This window comes from Anomalospiza imberbis, chromosome 4 (genome assembly GCF_031753505.1).
Source record: "Anomalospiza imberbis isolate Cuckoo-Finch-1a 21T00152 chromosome 4, ASM3175350v1, whole genome shotgun sequence".
NCBI lineage: Eukaryota > Metazoa > Chordata > Aves > Passeriformes > Viduidae > Anomalospiza > Anomalospiza imberbis.
In genome coordinates, this window is record NC_089684.1 from 43,938,811 (window position 1) to 43,960,843 (window position 22,033).

The 22,033-nt window shown below is 46.2% G+C and overlaps 1 long non-coding RNA gene across 2 annotated transcripts; it reads left to right on the forward strand.

Annotated features, from left to right (window-relative positions):
* Positions 1-17: 17 nt before the first annotated feature.
* Positions 18-17,483, forward strand: LOC137472803 (uncharacterized). Of its 2 annotated transcripts, none has more exons than XR_010998426.1 (4): positions 18-704; positions 5,156-5,411; positions 8,324-8,463; positions 17,131-17,483. It is a non-coding gene; the product is annotated as an uncharacterized lncRNA (long non-coding RNA). The 2 variants fall into 2 exon arrangements; XR_010998425.1 differs by lacking the exon at positions 18-704 and adding an exon at positions 4,086-5,062.
* Positions 17,484-22,033: the final 4,550 nt, after the last annotated feature.

The following is a 22,033-nucleotide window of genomic DNA, read 5'->3' on the forward strand; positions in this document are numbered from 1 at the left end:
ACTGCAGGTTACCAGTTAAAAAAAAAAAGGTGGAAACAGAAATTACTTCTAGAAGTTTAAAGTGAGGGACATAATTTAAAATGTCTCTAATAGAGTGTTCACAGCTCCTGTCAGTGGAGGGTCATAGCATCTCAGTAAAATCTCAGACAGAGCAATGTCTTGTCAGGTCTTCCTTCCTCTCCTTGCATCCCTGCTGGGATGGTAATGTGAAATGTTGGTGACTGAACAAGGACTGAGCCTGGTAGCTGTCCCAGGTTTTACCCGTAAGACTGCCCTTTTCTTGCATTGTTTGCCGTCATGTTTCTAAGTAGTGCCATTTATGTTCAGAAATTATTGGAGGTCCACACACCAAATGCAGGTGAAGAGTTTCAAATGAAGCTTCCAAGTGTAATTTGGGTAGGTACAGAGTTAGGGTGGCTCCCATTGATATTTGTCTGCATTGCTTTCAGACCATATCTGACTCCTTGCAGTTAAAAGGCACTTCCCTGTCTTATGCCTGGGGATGATTACTGTTGGGGAAGAAAGGCAGACACCTCCTGGGTGGAGCAGAGCACAGCAAAACCAAACCAGGGCTTAGGGCAACAAACGTTCTCACAGGTTTCAGTCCCCCTCATTTATGATGAAAGCTTTTCAAATACATGCACAGTAGTGACACGTGTCAATCCTGTGAGATGTTCTAGGGAAGCACTATAGCATATTGCCTGGTAAAGACAGCAGCAGTTGGGATTATCAGCCTGAAAGAGGAGTGAGGTGGTGGAGAGACAGGGTAGCAGGGTCGAGCAAAGTGGACCAGAGTAAGGACAGGATTTGAACCACTTCTCTCATACCACAGATGTAGCAAGGAGTACTAAGGCGTATCGAGGCCTATTAAGGAATGACCCCTGTGCAAAGTGCACATCATAGTGCCAGTGCATACCAGTTCCAGGGCCTTTAGCAGGCTCAGCAGGAAGCCTCCCTTCCCTTTCTGCACCAGGGGAGAGATTAGAGGGAAAACTGATGCGTGCTGTGTCAGGGATAAAGCCAGAAACCATTCACAGACCTTTGGGAAGCTTGCCTTTGCAGCAGTAGGAAGAAAAGGATCCTCTTAGCATGGCTGCACACTTATTTTTCTCAGTCACATTTACAGTCTTATAAGGTTATGAGACATTGCATAGGAAAGATATGGTGCTGTTAGCTATGTAGCCGTGCCTTTAAAGGATAAAGTTAAGATTTGAAAGAAGACAAGATATCCGCAGACAAAAATGCTCATCAGTTTTTCAAACCTCTAATTAGGTGCACAGAAACTGCTGTTGTAGGTGCAAGCTTGGTGACAGTACTTGCAAAATGACAGCCGGTGGAATTTTGTATTTGGGAATGTCTTTCTGCAGATGTGAGGGGATTTCTGCTTATAGCAGAAGATAGACAATGACTGATTTTGTGCTTGGTCCTTGGTTTTCTATTAAAAAAAAAAAAAAAAAAAAAAGGAAAAAAAGAACATTAGCACTTCTCCTCTGTTCTTTGTCCATCCAAGCAATGCAGACTGGAATTGAACTGGTTTTTCTCTGGGCTGACATGATCTACATAAGAAATCACTTACTGCAATGCTAATGAGCAAGCAGTGTAAGACTCAACAATGTGTGTCTGTTAGCAAAACTATTACAGGAAAAGTTGGTACAGGGGTCAAACAGTGATGGTGGGGTGCTTGGTCATCATCAACCCTATCTCACCTGGGTCCTAGGAACATCAGGCTGAGTTTTGTCATGGATTTAGTGAGAACTCTAGGAAAACAGCATGTTCAGAAGATCCGATCTTTTTGCTGCGGTCTGAAAAATTCTGCTTTAAGACATGACTAAAGCATTTCATAATTCTTTTTGTTGAGATGATCTTGGCTTGTGCCAAAAGGACCTTTCATTCAGAGGCCATCCATAGGTAACTGAGGCCTTGTCAGTGCATCGAGAATATTGTTTGAACACATGGCTTGAATTTGCGTCTCACTCTCTGCTAAAACCTTGTTTCTGGTTTTATCTGGTTCTGAGTGTACTTAAACAATGTTCACTGTTAGGCCATTTCATCTTCAGGATGTGTTTTAGTCGCTGCTCTGGTGCAGAGCATGTGACATAAAAGCTGTTACACACTGAATCTTGAGTGGGAGTAGGGCGAGTGCTGCCACTGAAATAACTCTGTGCTTTTCCATCTCACACCAATGTTGCACAAGTCTCTAAATGAGTCCCACTGAGACATCCCAAGTGATTGCACTACAGTTCAGCACTAAGATTCAACATCCACAGCCTTGCTAGTGCTGGGAAGATGCTCCACAGAATGATAAACTCACAGCAGAACTAGGCAGCTTGTGTTTTCTTGGGAGGAGCCAATTAATCACAACATGATCTTCATCAAGTGTTCCCACCTTTAAGGAAGGCCGAAAGCCTCTTGTCCCCTCGCTCAAATTTCATCACAGCCATCCCCTGGGCTCGGTGTGCGAGCCAGTCTGGAGGGAGCTCTTTGGAAAGCAGCCAGCTGGTCTGCCAGGAGATTGGATCCAGTTGCATCAGCATGGGAGCAGGAATGCTCCCAGGGCTGGTGGGACCTGTCCTAACTGGTTTTCCAAAGCTCCCTCCCACAAGAGCTCCTGCAAGGACATCCACTTACCTCACCAAAACCTGGGTGATTGGACTGTCATGAAAATAGACCAGCTGTTACCTGGCAAAAGCAGAGAAGGTCAACCTTTCTCTGGGCTCCGAAGGTGGGGACAGCATGAAGTGATATATGAAACAGCACAAAAGTGCTGTCAAGCCATACTGTCTTAACTGTAGGACTATCACAGACTAGCATCTATCAAAACAAGGATGAGCCAGGCCCTTGTTTAGTAGAAGATTAGATCAATTGGTCTGTGATGATTAACAGTTGATGTTGCAGATAATTTTATGGAAAGCATTCCAGCCTTTCAGAAGGGCTGTCTCGGACCGACTGCTTTGTGCAGGGTTATCAGTGCTCATGACTTTACTGTGAACCTTTCTATCAGCCATGGTGCTTCAGTGAGGAAACAATTGTAGCTTTTGGTCTTTCATATGAGCAGTGTTTTTATGTGAAGCTTTGTGGGAGCTTTTGGGTTTTTTTACTTGTGCACATCAGGTCTGAGTGTGTACAGTTGCCTGGTACTGTGAGGCACTCCCTTCAGGGGCCAGTCCCTGGAGATGCTTATTTACACCAAAGACTGGCTTCTGGTGTGGAGGCATGGCCTGGGAACCTGAAGTTTCACGTACTTCTTTGGAGCAAGGGCATTTTTGGCCCCTAGGACCAGTAGAGATGGAGTGGATGGAGTTCAGTGTATAACCTAAATATTGCTATAAAGACTTTAGAAAATAGCAAGACTTAACTTTATTTCCTCTCCTAATTTTGAATCAGTGTCATGGTTTGGGAGGTCTATCTGCCAGCTATAGCATGGCTTAAGCTGGGAGCCAGAGACCATGAGTGAGAAGTCTGCAGCAGCAGCAAAGTTTCCATCTCTCATCTAGGCAGCACGGGAGCAGGATATGGGCTGACATTCCAGCCCAGCTGATCTCGTGTGCTCTGAAGGAAGTAGGACAGGCAGCAGACAAACCCTCAGGCCTGTTTATGAAATATTCCTGTACAGTAGCTCCCAAAATGAAGTGTAGGGAGACTCACAGTTACCAGGGGAGAGGGGGAGCAGGAAGCAGGTCTTTAGAGGAGGCTGTTCACTAAAGCCATGACCTATGCAAAAAGAAGCCTGACAATCTCTTCTTCACCCCCCTACCTCACTAATGACTGCTGGAAAAGCTTTCTCCAATGCAAAGCATCTGGGATGACTTTGTAGCACAGAGAACAGTGATTAAACAGATGGTATCACCCACGAGCGCGGCTTGTACACGTCTTGGAGAGAAACAGGATATGCCACACAAGAGAGTGCTTTGCATTAGGTTGCTGTGCCCACACACCTTCTGCGTGACCTGGCGTGGCGTGTCTGCCTGGCCTCCCAGAGTGCGCTCGCTTGCAGCCTGCAGCCACAGTGCCGGGCTCACATGGCTCACTGCAGCACAGAGGCCTGGCCAATGCCACTGGGGACACCGAGCACGGGGATACTGGGCACGAAAGATGGGCTGGAGGTGGTTTTTTCTGTGCTGCTAGGCTGGGAAGGTTTCAGCCTGCTTAGAGTGTAGTCTCCTGGTGCCTCTTGTTCTTCCTTACTGTGTCTCTGTGAGCACTCTTTATCTGAATAGCTGTTCCCCCCAATACATGTGCCCTTCTACGCTGTGTTTCCTTAGGAACCCTGACCTTCTGCTTTCCCTTCCCTAAGAAGCTGAGCTTGGCGGTACTTCACACTTTTAATAATCCTTTTTCTCAGCACCCCTGTCAGATCTATGAAATGTGCTATGCTCTCTCAGAGAATCAGCACAGCTGAGTGGGGAATTCATCCCTGGCACAAAGACCTGACGCTTGCAGGATATCCTGTGAGCCTCAGGTCTGTTTGCACATTTCTAACTGCTGTGATTAATCTGTGGCCATTGAGAGTCCTGTTAGTGTACCAGCACTGCTCGCATGTCCTGGCTCAACTGCAGTGGGATGATGATGCCTCTTCAGGACCTCTTTACTCTCTCCTTCAGGATAGTGCTCTCTAAGCTATTCCTGGCTTTTTATCCAAAGCTGTGTGCTCTTGGCTGTTGTGGTGAGAGATGTTTGGCTGGAGGTTCCAGCAAGGTGTAGGCAGTGTCTTGCTGTGTCTGAGGCATTACTTCTCCTTTTGGAGCCTTTCTTGAGGCGGTTGAGCAACCAGGACCTCACCACACTGCAACAGCAGTGCTTTGTGACCTCCTTTTACAGCAGTAGGAAACCAGCAGCAGGGCAATGACCATTGCCTCATGCTTCTGTCAGCATGCATGGCTCCATGGTGCTCATGGAATTTTTAACTCCCAGTGCATAAACCAGCACTAGTTTGCCCTCTCTAAGCAGCATTAGGCTGATCAACTATTGAGCCTTAAAGGTTTTTCCAACAGAATCAGAAGATACTAGGAGTACAGGAGTTTGTCTGGAGATTTGACCCTGCTCTGCACAGCCTTCCAGAAAGGTTTCTTTCCTCTGGCCAGGTGAGAGCCAAATTCTCCATTAGTGACATGCCTTCAATACAGAACAGTTTCTTCTCCACCTCCCAGCAGATGAGGTGTGAGCTGCAGTGTACAAAGGAGGCACTGAGCCAGGCTTGGAAAGCTGACCTCCCTATTCATATTGTCTTCCTGACACAATCCTTCCTCCCAGTGCTGCTGCGACCGAAGTGTGGCTGCCTGCTAGTCTGAGCTGTATTCCTTAGAAAGGGTTAGCTGTCAGAGTTTAGCCCTCAGAAGAGAGAGCCCAGGTGAAGGTCTCAGTCAGCTCTGGCCTTTCTTAGGGGTGTCTCCTGCAGCCCTGTGGGTTTTTTGGTGAGTCACGGGAAAATGGGAGGTAAAGAGAATTTGCTGTGAGAAATGCCATGCAGTCATCTATTCCTAGCCTACTGCTGTGGGTTTGTTTCTCTCTGTGCTACCAGGACAATGTGTAGAGGCTCTGCAACTGGTTCTCACCCATCCACTATTTCAGGATCTAGGTGTATCTACTTAGTAGCAAAAATTTATATAGGTTAATTCCCACACTCCCAATGAATGAATCATTAAGAGAACAAAGAAAAGTGCCTCCTTTAAAGTATCACTGCCACCTGCATTATGAACATACGCCCAGGTTTACCTGTACATATTTAACCCCTTATCAGAGCAAGTAAGTCACAGTCAGCTCTGGCACTGGCTGCGCCTCTGTCATGGATGGCCAAAAGGAAACCTGTTCTTGCATTTGGAAGTGGTGTGCAAAATGCAAAAGAAAGCTGAAAAGAGCCTTCAAACACCCATGTAGGGAGGTTGAGTACGAAACTGCACCTGGCCAGAGATATGTCCCGCCTCCAAACCCTTTCTAGACATACTGAGGAGGAGGGATACCCTGCATCTTCTTAGCATCTGGTGAAACTGAGCTGGAAAAGTGTCCCTCCCACTAGGTAAGCCTGGAAGCCTCCTTGCTAGTAACTGATGAGCACTTGCAGGGGTGTAGCTGATGGTCCAAGCCAAAGGATGCAGTAGCTTCCCAGTAGAGCAAATTGTTTCCTCCTGGATGCAAGTAAGAACAGCATCCCTTTCAGCTGAGAGCTGCATTTTGGCTCAAGCTGCAAGGGGGAGGAAGGGGACTGCTCTATCTCCTGTGTGTTTTTTCCACTTGGTTGGGTTGTTAGTGTACAGTCTGAAAGAGGTGTGCCCCAAGGATTCGAAAGGAGATAAGCCACTGAACTATATTAGCACATGAAAGAAAAAACGGTGGGAGCTTCCAAAGGATGGCAAAGGTTCAAAACTTGCTCACAGAAGCACATAGTTGTGGATGATTACTGCAGCACACTCCTCCAGCCGGAGGAGTGGCAAGGTAGCATGAGATGAGAACGGAGCACAAAGTGATTAATGCCAGTGCCATTCTTAGTAAGGAATCCTATTTTTAGTACGGATTGGCTTGGAATATGCATGGCTTTAAAATCAAAGAGCCACTGAAAGGAGAACTCCAGAAAAAGGCAGTGACTGCAAAGATCAAAGTACAGCTTCCTTCTAAAGATGACCCTGAGACACGCGATGGCAGATGCTGAATGGTGTAGGCCCTTTGGTCCAGTGCTCCGTACCAATGCTGTGCCATTTCCCTTCCTTTCAGGCACCATTAGGAGTAGGATCCTGGGCTTCTCTTTTGGCCTCTGCACTCTGCAATCCAGTAAAGCATTGTGCTTCTAAGGGACTCCAGCATTCAAATGAGAGCCACATAAATAAAACAGCTACTGTCTCTCACAGTGACTCATGAACCGATAGTTTGGCTGATGGTTTGTATGTGTGTTACAGACACGGCCGTGATTTCTGAAGAACTAGTGCCCTGACTCACCTGTAGGACATCTAGAAATCCTGGGCAAATATCCAGAGGCCTCAAATTCTGTGTGGACATCATTTTCCAGCAGAAGAGGAGGAACAAACCATGGAAACCCTGGGAATCCGTGGCACCTACTGTGCACTAGCTGCTCTGACTGTATCACTTTGCTTCTGTTAACCTAGAAGTGACTTTTCCTCTTCTGGTTTTTCATGGTCCTTTAGTGTAAATAACAACAAAAAAACCCCTCTTTCTATTGCCATATTAGATCATGTTGGAGATCCAGGGCACCTTTCAGAATGGCCTTTGCTGCAATAGCAGCTGTTTGGATATTGAAGGTAGAGGGATCTCAGAGGTGGTACAACTCTGGAAAGTCTGTGGTGGAGAGGGAAGGGCTTGGGGTCTTGTTTGGTTTTCCCTTTGCTGTACAAGAACAGAGGTACCATTTGGGTTTTCTCTTACTTTATAATTTTGGGACATGGCACAAAACTAGGAAGTGTAGTCAGATGTGGCAGCCACAAAGCCTGTAGGGAGCACAGGCAGTGTGCTTTGCTGCTCAGGGCTAGCAGCAAGGACCCCAGGTGACCTCCCCGCTGTCAGCGCACGCAGCTGCAGGACACAGCGAAGTTCACGTGAGAAGGTTCAGGTATGTGAAACAATGGGTGTGATCTGAAGGCTTTGTGTTTGTTTTAGAGGTAAAGAGAAACAGCGTAATGTTTGTGTTGTTTTTCTTTGATTATGATTAACACATAATCTCACATGGGGAGACTGCACGGGAAATTCTGCCCCAGGATCAGCAGTGAGAGTTATTGTTAAAGTACTTGGCTTTAGTAAAGTACCAGTGGCTGCTGGTCTGACTGTGATTACAGAAGAGAGTTTTTTTTGGGGAACATGCTGCTTTTCTTTCATCTGATCACAATGGCTATCTATCAGATCTATGAAGTTAGTCTGGGGGAAAAGAAATGTTGCAGTAAGGTCTAATTTCGGTCGTTTCAATACAAAAATCTTGTAATTATTTTTTAAATTATCAGTTTTTAAATTTTGTTATTTTTCATTTTCTGTAAAATGAAAAAGAATCACTCACAGAGTTATTTGTTCTGAATAAAAGATAACATTTTGTTTGACCTGGAGTTTTGTGTTTGGGAGTGTTTTCACTTGGCTAAGGTCACAAGAGAATAATTACTGTGAGGTGTTTGCTGCTTACCCACCCAAACACACCTCAAAGTACAACGCAAGTGACTATAAATAGTTTGGAATCCTTTAAGGCAAAATGCAGGTGCAGTGTAACCACATCGTTTGGTCCAAGTTTCACGGAGGACAGCAGGAGTCCTACTGAAATCTACACTTGGTTTTCCAAAGCCAGGAGCACACTCTGAAGTCACTAATTGTGGTGTTTCCCCATTGATCTCCACAGGGCAGAGTTGGGCCCATGCTGAAGACTTCTGAAAATGCTGCTCTTCAGCTGTGGATCTGCTGCCATCACCTCCTGTGAACTCACTGATGTCTCACCACTGTAAAAGACAGCAAGATCTGGCAGCTCTGCTCACCTCCAGTGTAAGTGCTTAACAGATACCCATTGGGAAACAATTATACAGCATAGCTGCGGAAGGGGCCGGTGCTCTTACTAACAAAAATGGTCAACATTTCATGAAGTTCTTGTTCTCCGTTGGGGGTGCGGTGAAATACAGGTAAATAACTGCACTCATGTTTGGGTTCACCTGGGCACTTTGCAGCCTACTGTGTCCTGATGTTTGTTTGTTCTTTGTTCTCCCTGTGATTGTGTGTGTGTGTGCAAATCCCTGGGGTTTTTAAGATGTACTCCAGGAATGTGGTGAGTGAGAGGACCAAGTCCGGCTGGGAGGACAGAAGAAGTTTTTAATGGGCTCTTGGTTTCAGCAGGAGACAGTGAGGATCTGCCATGGGTCTGGGTGTGGAGGAAATATGTCAAGATTCTGAGCCAGGGCTGGGTGCCCCTGAAAAGCAGGGAAAGCAGGGGTATGGTTGGTATGGTCTTGGTGAAGCCACCTGACAAGTACATCTGAGGTGGAGCAAAAATAAGCGCTGTAAGGCCAGCCCACAGAAAAGGAGTAAGGTAGTGGAGAGGTGGAGACTGCAGAGATGGGCAGAGTTAGGAATGATGCCTCTGCCTGCCAGTGCAAGGCTGCTCTTGTGCAGCCCATAAGTTGGGCTTTTGTGCTGGCTTGAATTTAGGAAGTGGAAGGAGGAGGTGTTTTGTGCACAAGCAAGCTCCACTTGTATATGCCAAAGCATTCAGTTTCTGCTGGACTAACCTGGATGTGTCAATGTTGCTGAGGTTCTGCCTGACCTTCCGCTGCTCTAAGGGTTAAACTATGCAGCCAGGCTGTTTTTGACAGTGCTGCAACCAGACAGCTATGAGTGGTCTGAATGTCCTGCAAGAAGGAGATCAAAGGCTCTATGTCAGCCCAGCTACAGGTTGAAATAAGGCCTTGGTCCTGGTCAATCAAAACCATTTGATTGGGCTCAAACTAACCCCAAACAAATATTCTGTGAACATTAGCATATTGTGAGGCAGTGAAGCAGTTGTTTGACTTCCTTTTCTTCTCTCCCTCCCTTGTCTATTTGCAAAAGAAGATCTTACTCAGAAGAAAGGAATGAGGAAAGTGCAAGCCATTATCTCCTGATAATAATGACAGGGCCCATCCTATAGAAAGACTCATGCTTTTCCATTGGAGAGGTTGTGTGGGTCTTGGAAGAATAAGATGAGTTAGTAATTGTGGCTGGGACTGGGCAAAGAATGAACTGTGAAACCCCCAGCCCCTTTCCTCATCAATGGGAAGAACCCCAAACTTTTCCTAAGTTATTGAAATGTGTTGTGAAGTGAGAGGCCATTCAGAGTGTGGGTGATGGGGCAGGCGGGCCGTGGAATCCTGTTTCAATGTAAGTCTGTGTAGAGGAATTTGGCCTCGCTGGGACCTACCTGAGCTGTGTAGGTAGGTAGACTTTGCTGAAGTTACTTGCAAGTAACGTGCAGGTTTTGTTGCTGTTTTACGTTCCCAAGCCCAGTAGATTGTGCATTGGCCAAAGACTCTGCAGTTGTCCAGGTTTTGGGCTGTTTTCTCTTTCTGAATCTGAAATCTGTCTGCAAGGGATTTGCATGCAGTGGCACCTCTGTATCTCAGGATGCTTATAGGCACTCTCCCTCATATGTCTGCAGACAGGACTTGTCTGTGTCACAGGCTGAACCCGGGGATGGAAAGGCCCTGTGTGCCCCGTAACAATGTGGATGCTTTCCTGCCCTGTCGTGGTTCCGCTTATCTGCCAAGATGCTGGGCCTTGCTTACAGAGAATGAGCAGGGAGATGTGTGGGGACTGGCTAGCCTCACCCCTCCAGAACAGCCCCCAGGAGCCTCGAAGAGCTGTTGCTAGCTCCAGTGAAAAAAGTCAGGAACAGGTCCCTAGGTTCCTTTATCCTGTCTTTACTGAGATATTTCAGGCATGCATGATATAATGACTGTGTGCTGCAGCCCAAAGGTGTGGTGGAAAATCTGGTTAAGCACGCTGGCTGAGCTGCTCCGTGGATCCTCGGCTGGGACATGCTGTAAGGCACAGCTCAGCACTGTTAGCACAGGAAAGACAAGAGCTGCTCCTCTCCCACTTCAGCCTGAAGAAACCACATTTTTCCATTTTGATTTTTCCATAAGCTCTTGCATCACTATGTAAGTGCTTCCCTGCGTGTTTGTATTTCTAGCTGTTAGGTGCATTTCATATTTTTACTATGAACATCTCTTGAAGGCCCATTTATACAGATCCACTTGTCTCCTTCAGATGCAGCTTTTGGAGACAAGTCATTCTCTCTCAGCTGCACTGCCTCTCTAGGCTCAGACTCCTGTGTCTCACTTACCCCATCCTGACCCACTTCAGTGCAAGTCGAGTCAAAATAAAGCCGGGTTTTCCCACAGCAGTACGTTGCCTTATGCACCTTGCTTGCTTCCTTGCTATCCTCTCTGACCCAAGGCACCTGACCACAGCAGTCATAAGGTCCCCAAAATCACATGTTCCCATGCTGTACCTTGCAGAGGGGTTGGCAGGGCACGGTCAGAAATGCTGCCCTCAGAGGTGCATTAGGGATGATGGAGTTCAAAGAGGGGAATGAGGACTTGCCATGTTTTCAATTAAAGGAAAGTTCAGCAGGGAAATCCAGTGGCTTAGTTTGCTTTGTTGGGCAAAGGTTCAGAAAGGGAAAAAACCTCTTTTCTTTTCCCAAACTCATCAGTTTGTGATTTTTGTGGAAGAATGACTTATGAATCTGCAGAAACTGCATTTGCAATAAGAGCTGCTAAAACTAAAGGATTTTACATTTATAACCACTAAGAATTTCTGAACAAAGGAGAATAAGCGAAACAGAGAGAAACCAAATGTTACAGCCTTCGTGCCTTGCAGTCTGACCTGGTGACTCTGATGTTTCCTTTCATAATGGCTGCAAGTCCAGCGTGGTTTGGTGTTTGATTTGGGCCAGGGAGCGAGGCCAGATGTGCCAGAGACACACCTGCCCCGTTTCCTGGAAGCTGGGGGCTCATTCCTGGAGGACATGGCGGAGATGCATGGCATCCCAGCAGACAGGGCTGTGTGGGGAGATCAGAGCAACTCAGATAAAGATTGCAGATAGAGCTGACTCCATTGACATCCTTAGGCTTCTTCTAAAGACTGCTGCCTCTCTGTGACTCTGTTTTTCGGCTGCTCCACCATCTAGGAGTGAGAAATCCAAGCATCCTCTCTCCTGAGACTTGGAAAGAGTGCTTCTTGTTCATGCTTGTGATTTTCCATGCACAAAAACCTTCTGGAGGAGAAGCACAACTGCCAGGCCCACTAGCTGGCATGGGTTTTATTACTCCTTTCTGCTTCCTTGTTGCCTCAGTTTCTGTGCCTGCTAAATGAGATTAATCATCTTTGTCCTGTAAGCTCTTTCCTGGAAGAGGAAAAGGATGAGAGTGCAGAGAGCTGTTGATGCTGGAGTAACACACCTGGTGTGCAGCAAGGATGCAGTTACTCCCCGAGGCTGTGCTGGGACACAGGAGTTGATTCCCTTTGCTGCCAGGTGCTGGTTTCATATCCATACCCTAAGAGCTACCCTTTTTGTTCTCTTGCCCTAGGAAGACTGTCTCTCCCCCTCTGTAAACACATCTAAGTGCTTGCACGTGGGAGAATGACCCACATCAGCATTCCTTACTGTGATTTTTGTTTTGATCAGCCTTAATATTTCTTTACCTTCCTCTTCTCGAGCACCTGGGCACTGTGAGCTGTTCATGCAGAAGTGTTCATGCCCTTTACTCTGGCTTGTCTTTACTTAAGCCACGAGAGTGAACGCTTGCATGGGTGACAAGAAAAGGGAAATACCATACCCAAGCCAGGAAAGGAGGCTTGGAGGAGATCAAATAGCCCCACTTGCTGTAGTTCTGACTGTACACTGGCTGATCTGTGTTAGGGCAGCATTAACTGGTACTGGGAATCAAATTTTGTTTGCATTCAGCTTGGCAGGTGGAGCACACCAAAGGCAAGCCTCAGGAAACCCTGTTTTAATCGAAGGGTTTTGGCTCAGGCCTGACTGCAGCATGTGACAGGGACTTAGAGCAGGAAAGGCCAAGGCCAGCTGTGCTGTGCACAGCCCAAGATTTGCCTGTACTTGTACCTGGGCAGAAGTTTCTGCTAACGTGAGCAGCAGGGAGGTGATTAGTGATACCAGCCTTTGGCTAGTCAAGTGGAACAAAACCCCAGAGTCTTCTCATGGATTATATGCAAACAGGGAAATTTTCCTTAGCTCAGGTGTTTGGAGCTAGGAATGTGCTTTTAAATCACCCACTCAATACATGGACAATTCAGCAACTTCAGCTATAAAAACTTGATTGAGAACTCTGAAACTGCGGTATAACTCTTAGAAATGTGCTTGTGTGATGATTACAGGAGTGGCCAGACTGATGGACATCTGCTCCTATGTATTCCATTCTGGAAGTCACAATTCTCCCGTCATGACAACCATTTCCATAGCACTGCATAAATGAGAGCTCCTGGATTCATGTTAAAAGGGAAGGGTATGAACATGCAGGCTTTTTACAACAAATCCTGTGAAACAAGCCCTCTGAGCAGCCACTGATAGAGCAGACACGCAGAAGGGTGGTTTCACATCCAGGAGCTGGAATCGTAGCGTAGGAGCAGATAAATTCTGATCTATTGAGATAGATTTTCAGATATATTGAGACCTTTTGTGGGTCTGCCAAGCCAGATCATTGAAGTTACTCTCTAACCACATACTTGTATCCTAGTGCTGATGATCTAGGTGTTTCAGGCACAGGAGTTGTTCAGAAAAAGATCTCATTTTTGGTGGGTTTCTTTTAGTTGAAATTTCATTGAAGGAACAATTTATAGGTGACTCCATCTCACTTGACTCATCATACAATGCCCAGGCACAAGGAGAAGACCCATGTGCCACTTGTGACAAGAGTTTCATTGTGTTATTTGCAGATGGCCCGACACAGGAACTCTTCTGTTGTTTAATTCTAAACTTTGGGTCACTGCTTCCTCTTTGTAATCTTTACTAGGCTTAGCAAACATCAAAAAATCACAGAATGGTTTTGGTTGCAAGGGACTTTGAAGACCATCCAGTTCCAACTCCCTGCCATGGACAGCAACACTCCCTCTTGCCCTTTCACTCCATGGTCTTATCCAAAGTTCCTTTTCTCCTCTCTTGGAGCCCTTTTAGGCGCTGGAAGGTCTCCCTGAAGACTTAAATCCTGTATCACTAGGAGGAATAGTTATTAAAATCAGCCATTGGATTATTATAGCCTCAACAACATGAGTTATACTTGTGCATGGAACACCAGTGTCATATTTACATACAAATGAATTTATGTTGTTTATATTGTGTTGTTATTTACTGTGAGCAGTGATAATTGCTAGGCTGGGCTGAAGCTGTGTGGGTCATTTTGAGCCTGGATTCTGGAGGAGGTGAGCCTGCATGAGTGTATTATCTGTCTCATCATTTATCAGTCTCCTCTTAATAACTTTTGAAGGCATTGGCTAATTTCATCTACATTTGACACAGAGGCAGAGGTTTTTGTGGTGGGGAGATTAAGGGACAAAGGACAGAGGTACTTGGTGAGCTAGAACTCATTAATTCCTCTGCTCAAATAACAGCTTGTTTGGAATTAACCTGAGGAAATGCTCTTTCACTGGGCCTAAACCTTCCTGCAATTATATGGTGATTATCACAATGTTTTACTGGAATCCTGTGAATCTTTCCATTTCAGCTTTCTGGACAGGGATGTTTGTGTTTACCTTCCAAAGCATGTTTTCACTTACATGTTCGTTAAATTTTGAGAAGCCAAATCAGATCAAAATTTACGAGCTGCTCCATAGAGGACAGTTACGAGAGTTGTGCTCTGAGGTGTTAGAGGAGGAACATCAGGAAGGACTTCTGGTCTGGTCTTTAGGATAGTGCAGCCACACAAACTCAGTTTTGTCTTTAGAAACTGCCGGTCCTGAGTGCTGTTTGTAGTTAGACAACAGAACTTGTATAGGCCCCACCCCTCCAGATCGAGTCCAGTATTCCTCTTTGTCAGTTTGGAAGGAGCAGGTATTCCCAGAGCGGTGCTGCTGAGCTGCTCCCTGCAGTGGCTGTCGTGGCTGAGCTGCAGGATGGTGCCATCCATGCCCAGCCCTCCCAGGCATGGAACCAGCCCTTCCCAAGGCTGGGACCTTGGCACAGACAGCCCAGCTGTAGTGGATGCCTTTGGATGTGAATAGAGTAGCCAGAATACAGCGCTTCATGTACAATAAAAGACTTGTTTCTGTGGCTCAAGGCTTCCAAGAGCTTGCAGCTCCAAGGAGGAGGTCCCAGATCACATTGCAGAGCAGTTTCTCATCTCAGGACCATGCAGTTGTCCATGGCCATTACCATGACAGCAGGCAATCAGGTCTCTTGACCTTTTCCCTTTCTGTAGCTCTATAAATTCCCAAATAAATATGCCAACACTGTGACAGTCATGAAGTGGAAACTGAACAGAAGTAATGTGAAGTACTTGCTTTTGAATGCCAGCATCACACATTTGGAATAATTTCATGAAGTTTTTATGTGAAGAATGCTTTATCTCTGTTCCTGTAGATGTGTCAGATAAACCAGAATAGCTGTAGTGAATGAGGTAACATCTCTAACAAAAACAGCTTTTTCAAGAAAACTTTTGTGCACACACCTGACATAGGGCCGAATTGGTTTGGTAGAAGGCTCATGACAGTGCACTGAATAGTTCAAGTTGATTTTGTTCTTTCAAATTCAAAACATAAACTCACTTCACACTTTTTCTTTATAGCTGAGTGTCCTTGTCTCAATTTCCAGTATAACCAGACGTGTTCCTAGATGGAAATAGCAGAAGACCAGAAAAGATTAAAAACTAGGCCACATTACATAAGGGGCGGAAAGCAAAAGAGAGGAACACAATAATTAAAAAAAAGCCTATTTTCTTTCAATAAAAATATTTAAATGAAGTGCTTTTCCCCAGCACTAATGTGTTCCCCATGATGTGAGGCAGAAGGAGGGAAAAAGTGTTTTATAGGTAAAAATTATGTAAAATAATTTTTATAAGTAAAAAATATGTAAAGTAGTTATTATTTATTATCTTGCTGCAGCTATTTTTGTGGGCTTCTCAAAGACGAGATTTGAATGCGGACCTGTAACTAAATGAAATGCTCCCAGGAGTGAGCCTTTGCCTTGTACTTCTCATCAGTCTAATTCCAAGGAGTGTGAAGTCTGTTATTTGACATTGCCTTGAAGGCAAAGTTTCATGCCAAATTTGAAATAAAAGACTGTGATCTATATTTCTTCCTTCTCATTTGGAACAGGGAATGTGCAAATGAAACAGACCTTCCTGTTTCCAATCTTCCAGCAAGTGCATGTTTCAGTTTGTCTTCCTCTCCCATTGCAAGAGGGGAAAAAAAAAAGGTGCACTTGAGAAAAGATGGATCCTTGCCTTCATATTATGTCTGCAAGAATAAGAATGAAACATGTCTGGACTTGACAGGATCTTAGCAAGGGCTTTGATTCACAAGTGGGAGCACTGTGTATTGGGACAGCTGTTGTTATTCCTGCCAGAGCTCCCAGCTCCAGCCCTCAGAGGACCCCGCCTCCACTGCAGGGGTGTCTCAGTCGGTCATAGAGCAGCTGACCTGCCACAGTTTATAACCAAACAAGTTCAAGTAGCACCCTGCTGGTTTCACCGACCTTACAGTGTGACCAGAGGCACAGGACCTTTATTAGTGTCAGATCTGCAGCTCATGAATATCCCCCTCACACTTCCAGTAGACACAGCTATTCTAGTTACACCAGGTGAGTATGTGGTGCTGGGCGGCCCACCTGTGACATCTACCATAAGGAACTGTGCAGAAATTAATTGGTGTAACTCATAGTGGAAGATGAGATTGTAAGACAGTCAGTGTTGTTCTCAGCTGTCTGCTTCTTTTCCACTGTTGAAGGCACACCATCATGCTAGACCTTTATTTTAGAGTTGGGTTACCAGCTGTAGTTCTCCTGGGTAAGGGCAAAGTGCTTGGACACTCAAGGTCTAAGCTGAGCTGCCTGATTTTTGGAGTGCACAGAGACAGAAACATGAAGCAAAATCGAGGGGGCAAGTCTTGCAAGAGAAAAGCAGCACCAAGTGTGACCAGGCCTTGTGGTCGTCACAGCCACAGAAGTGGTGGGGATCTGCCTACAGAGTGTCCTGCAGCAGCTGGGGATCAGCGGGGGCTCTTAGTGCTTTCAGGAGGAACCACAGTTGATGTGCTGCCTCTTGGTTTTATTTTCTCTTGCAGCCATCCTTTGAAACAATCTTGAGCTGCAGAGTTTCTGAGGTGATGTGGCCAAGCTCTCTGGGGTCCCTGCCAGGCACTGGCCTTCGTCACATGTCAAGTATCACCTTGCAGTGGGTCCCACTGCAGCGTGTCCCACAGCGCTCCTGTCCTCCGCAGTGCCCTGGGACAGGCATGCCAGAGGCACAGGATACCTGCTGCTGCTTCGTGCCCATCCCAAACTCCAGTGGGATGTCTGAGCTGCCCAGCCATGCCGTGCATTTCAGTGCAGCCATCAGCAGTAGCATGGCTAATAGGCTGCTGTTTAAATGGCTGTAATTAGGCTTCAAAGTAACCATTATGATGAAAGGGGGAAATCTCACATTCCTCTCCACTCTATCATTTCAGGGTGTCTGGCAGCACCCCAGAAAGACAAAAGCACATCACTTGATACCACCAGAGCTACCCATTTGCAAGGAACATCTTACCTTTGCTTTATGGAGACCCTTTTTTCCAGGAAAAAGAATGCATTCATTTGTGAACTCAGTACTCTCTTCTCTCCATTCCTGTGGGTTTTAATCTATCCCATATGTAAGCACTTTGCAAATATTTGACTGGAAATTACAAGAGATAAGACAGGTCTGCCCTTGCTGCAGCAGGCAAGCACCTACCAAGCAGAATAGGAACTGCAGGCATATATTTCAGCTTATCGTATCCTAGAATGAGTATGGTGTTTACTGAGAGGCTGCCTCTTCTATTTGCTCATTTATCCACTACAAATTGTATTTCAATATCTGAAATGCTGGCATTTGTTTATTGCACTGGTCCTCTTTGTTCCACTTTCCGTGTTTCAGACAAATTGGGTTGTGCAGGAGGAATGATAAAGGTGATGCTGCTGATGTCAAATGCCAGCATGGGCTCAGCACCATCTTATTCTGGACAAAAGACCTCTCCCTTACTGAGCCTTTCCACTCTGGGAGGAGAGCAGGTTGGGGAGTCCCAAGTGCAGTCCTCTGCACTGTGCTGTTTGTTCCACCTCCATTTTGGAGCATATTAGCAGTTTCCATCGTCCTCCTAATTCCACTGCCATAAAACATCCTTCTTACTCATGAAGCAGAATACCTAGATCCACCTTCTTGCCTCCTGGCTAATTACTGTCATTATCTGGCTAGACAAACTTGTCATGAGATTAGAATCTCCTCACAAAACAGGGTCATCTCAGGAAGTTCTTGCTATCCAGTTTTGTGTAAATCAGTCACCTCTGCAGCTAAACAGCAGCTTGGATTGTTGAGAATTCACACGCTCCCAGGAGGGGAGCAGAGGAGCATTTCCACATCGGAGATGCTTCAAAAGAAACTAGGCGTTCCTGACATCAGTGGGGCAAAGCCTACGCCCACTCTCTTGCACCTGCTCAAGGAGTTATCCTTTAAAGATACTGAAAAGAACTAACCACTTGCAGTAATTTCATTGCCTGGATGGATCATTGCTGTAATAAAGTCGTTATATTCTACTTACTGTATCCTTCACTCCTCTGCATTGGCAGTTCACCTCACCTTAACTCCACAGCAGGCCTCAACATGGACAGAGTCCAGGAAGAAGCCACAAACCAGGCTGGTCATCTTCTTGTGTTTTTTAAGGCTTCAGGAAATTCCAGCTGAAGATCCCTAACATAAATGAATTCTACTCCCCATTTAAAACAGAAACTCAGCTTAGTGCTGTAGGCACTGGGTGGTTTGCCCTCAGCTCTTTTCCACAGAGGCTCTCAGGGCTGGCTGTTTCCGTGCCTGGGGAATGTAGGTCTCCTTGTGCTTAGGCAACTGGAGAGCCAAGCACCTCTAACCCAATGCCCTTGCTAAGTAGGCGAGCACAGCAGGAATCCTTCCTCCCATAAACCTCTGGTGACTTCACTTCGCACACTAGCGCACATAGGGCCTGCCATGCCAGAGAGCACTATGTCACCAATGCACTAAATAACTGTACTGCATTTTAACAGGCCTGTGGCATCAAGGAAACCTGTGTTACCCCACCAGTGCTCCAAAACGGAAACGTGCGCAGTTATAGGTGACTGTAACCCTGGCTACAGTTAAACAAAACACTCCCTTCCTCAGCTATTGTAGCAACCTAAATTGCAGGAGGATCTGGCTGTCTGTAGGCCTGTGGTGCTCCAGTGATTCTCCTTCTCATTCTCTAGTGAGAAACACACAGCTTTACTGGAAGAAGGCTGCTCTGAGCCAGCCTTTGGTGTAAGTTCTCTCATTTTCCATGTGAGTGTGTCTTGAGGCCTACTCTTCAAATGGTACCCTGCAGACTAAACCAATGAGATGGTTCTTGAGCTTTTCTGAGCTCTCCACCCCTGTGATATCTGTGTATTTGGCAAGTTTTGTTGAAAGACTCAGAGACACTGATCCATGTAGTGCAAACTCAATTGAGGCTGGTAACACACTAAGCTTAAAACCAAACCCATTCCTTCCTTTTGGTGTCTGAGTTTGCTGCGTTTCTGCAGGACCAGAGCAAGGCTGTGCAGATGGACATTCAGAAAAGGGGTGCATGCACACATTCTTAGTGAGGAGTCCCCAACAATCCTGGTTCGTTCCTTTGCACAGCAGGGCAGGAGAGCAGCCAGATCCTCAGGGCAGCAATTGGCTGCCCTAATCCTTCCTCTTCCTACAGTTTCCTGCTTCACTTAGACACTATTGTCCAATTTCAACAGATGTTGAAGCTGGGATGCTACAGACAATAGTGTTCTCCTCTGATTCATCTTTGGAGCAGGCCCTGTCCTGTGTAGGAAAGGAGGCAAAAACACAGTATGTATGTAATGAGTCTGTTTCATAATACATTCACACAGGACAGCCAAATGGGGGCTGTACAGACATGTTGTTTCCGAAGGGTACCCAAATAAATGAAACTTTCTACTTGCTCTTTAAGGGCCCTATATGGACAGATTTGTAAACCAGCCAGATCTGAGGTGAATCTAGGGTATGCTTGGCAGTCTGTACAGCTTGGGAATGAGCACTGTGGGTGAGGGTGCTTGTGTCAGACTGCTGAGCCATTCCTCAAGTAGGCACACCTTTGTATAGCAGTGCTGTGAATTGTCCTGGGGGGACAGAAGCGTAAAAGCCTGGACACTAGTCAAAGGATGTGTCAGGATCAATTTGGTCAGCCCTAGAAAAGGCTTCTTCCAAACCACTGGTTCTTAAATCTAGTCTGTGTGCCTGGATCATAGCAGCTGTAGCAGATGTTCCTCTGGGTTAATCTCAGTTAATGTCACTTTTTCGTACTGTAGTAACTGGTCTCCAATGCACTACCAAGTGTGCCAGTACAGCCAAGAGGGAACAACATGTTCTAGGTGGCTGCAAGGATTGCCATTCAGCTCTCAAGAAAATGTCCTTGGTGAGGTGCAGACTGCAGCCCGAACTGCCTCTTGTTCCTGCTGAGAACATGTTTATCTGCAGGCTGTTAAGACAGCGGGAGCCACTTGCACTCCTTCTCTCTGGTTGAAATGCTTCTGCTTTGGTGTCATCTACTTTCTGAGATTTGAGAGAGGCTCAGGGTAACTTGTGCCATGTTCTCTCAAACCAGGGCCACATGTATCTGAAGTGTTACCCTCAGCTCAGCTCAGTATTAGTGGAGAGGAACAGTTAGATTGGAAGACAATCCCCTGAGAACGCCACATTTGTGAAAGGAGCAGGTTGGTCCTATCCTGTAGTGAGCAGGGACCGTGCTGGCTGTCCTGCTTCTGGCAGCTCTGTTGGACTGTGGAGGCAGAGGGGTAAAATAGACCCCTAAGCACCTATGGAGAAGGGCAGCTCCAGCAGAAGAGTCTGAGGGGAGAGAAAAAGACCCAGTTTACAGCCCATTGATGTGGGCACCTGCCTGAGATAAAGCACTGCTTCCAAGTCTTGTTCTGCTGGTTTTGGGTCTCAAGTGTTTAATCTCTCTCAGAACCACTTCTCAGTGTCATGGAGCTGCTGACCTCCCAGGTTGTGGTGCCCTTCCTCTGTGTGACCTCTAGCTCTTCTGTTGGTGCAGTGATACCATCAGAGGAGCGAGGGTTTCCGTGCTGGCTTCTGAAGCGTGTTGCAACTCCCAGCACCTGTGGGCTGTCGGGGCAGCAAGAGCAGGTATTTCATCCTGACAGGGAGGGAGAGGCCCTTGAACAGTGAATGATTAAAGAAAGATTTGGGATCTCTGCTTAGGCATAAGGGGAGACAAAAACATGAACTTAAGTCTCTCATCCTCCTTTAGATTTCTGCTAGCAACATGTCTTGTTCCCTCTGATGTAGCTTAGGATAGTGAAGGAGATAGAGTAAGTGGGTGGTTCTCCAAGATGCTTCAAAGTGACCTTTGTCAGAAACCTCCGACCTGTCCAGCAGTCTCCATATCCTCTGTATTGTATCTCATGATCCACACAGCTCTGTGACCATTTGGGAAGTCTGGCAGAGCATAAACAAAATATATTGATATACATAGTAACCAAAACCACCTGTAAGATCAACATGTAGGTTTTGCATTGAATATGTAGAATAAATTAGACATCAAACTTGTAGTGCTGGATGCACAGTACCCAGGTTATCAATGAAGCTTCCCAGATACCCATAATAATCTTGGCTATGACAGAGCAATTAAGAGAAAAAGAGATCTGGCATTACTTTGTGTATGCTTGTTTGTGCAGAAGACTGTACTGGTCTTCCAGTGAAAACAAAGCAGTTTCTTTTGTTTGGACACCTCACATTTTGTGGAGAAATGAATCATTTTAGGGTTTGCTTGTTTTGTTCAACAAATGCAAAATAAAAGCTCTCTCTAATTCCCTCCTACCTTTTTGGCTAAGCAGGCTCATGCTCACCTGAGAGCCACAAGACTTTGACAGCAAAGTTGCACCCTTCAGCTGCCTTTCTTCCTTCTCCATTGACTCTTGCCGAGGGATCGCTGCCTCTACCAGGACCTTTTAGATTTGTGCTGGGAAGCAGCGCCCCAGCACAGCCAGCCTGGTACTGCATCCCCTGCTTTTCTTGTCTTCTGCACTGAAGGACCTGCTTCCCCAGAGAAAAACCTCTGTGCGTTTTCTCTCCTGCCAGTGGGACCTTCTTGCTGCAGTGGTAAAGTGACTGAACCGTGCTGAGTGCTGCAGGGCTGCAGCAGCCACAGTTGCCTTCTTGGCCACAGCACAACCCTCTTGTGAATGTGCTGATTGCAGACTTGGCCTTCAGGAGCTGAGAGAAACTGCATCGAGTCCGCTCCTCTCACTGCTGAGGCATTGCAGGTCCTTCACAAAGCTCCTGTGTCTGATTTGTGGCAGAAAGCTCTTCCTTCA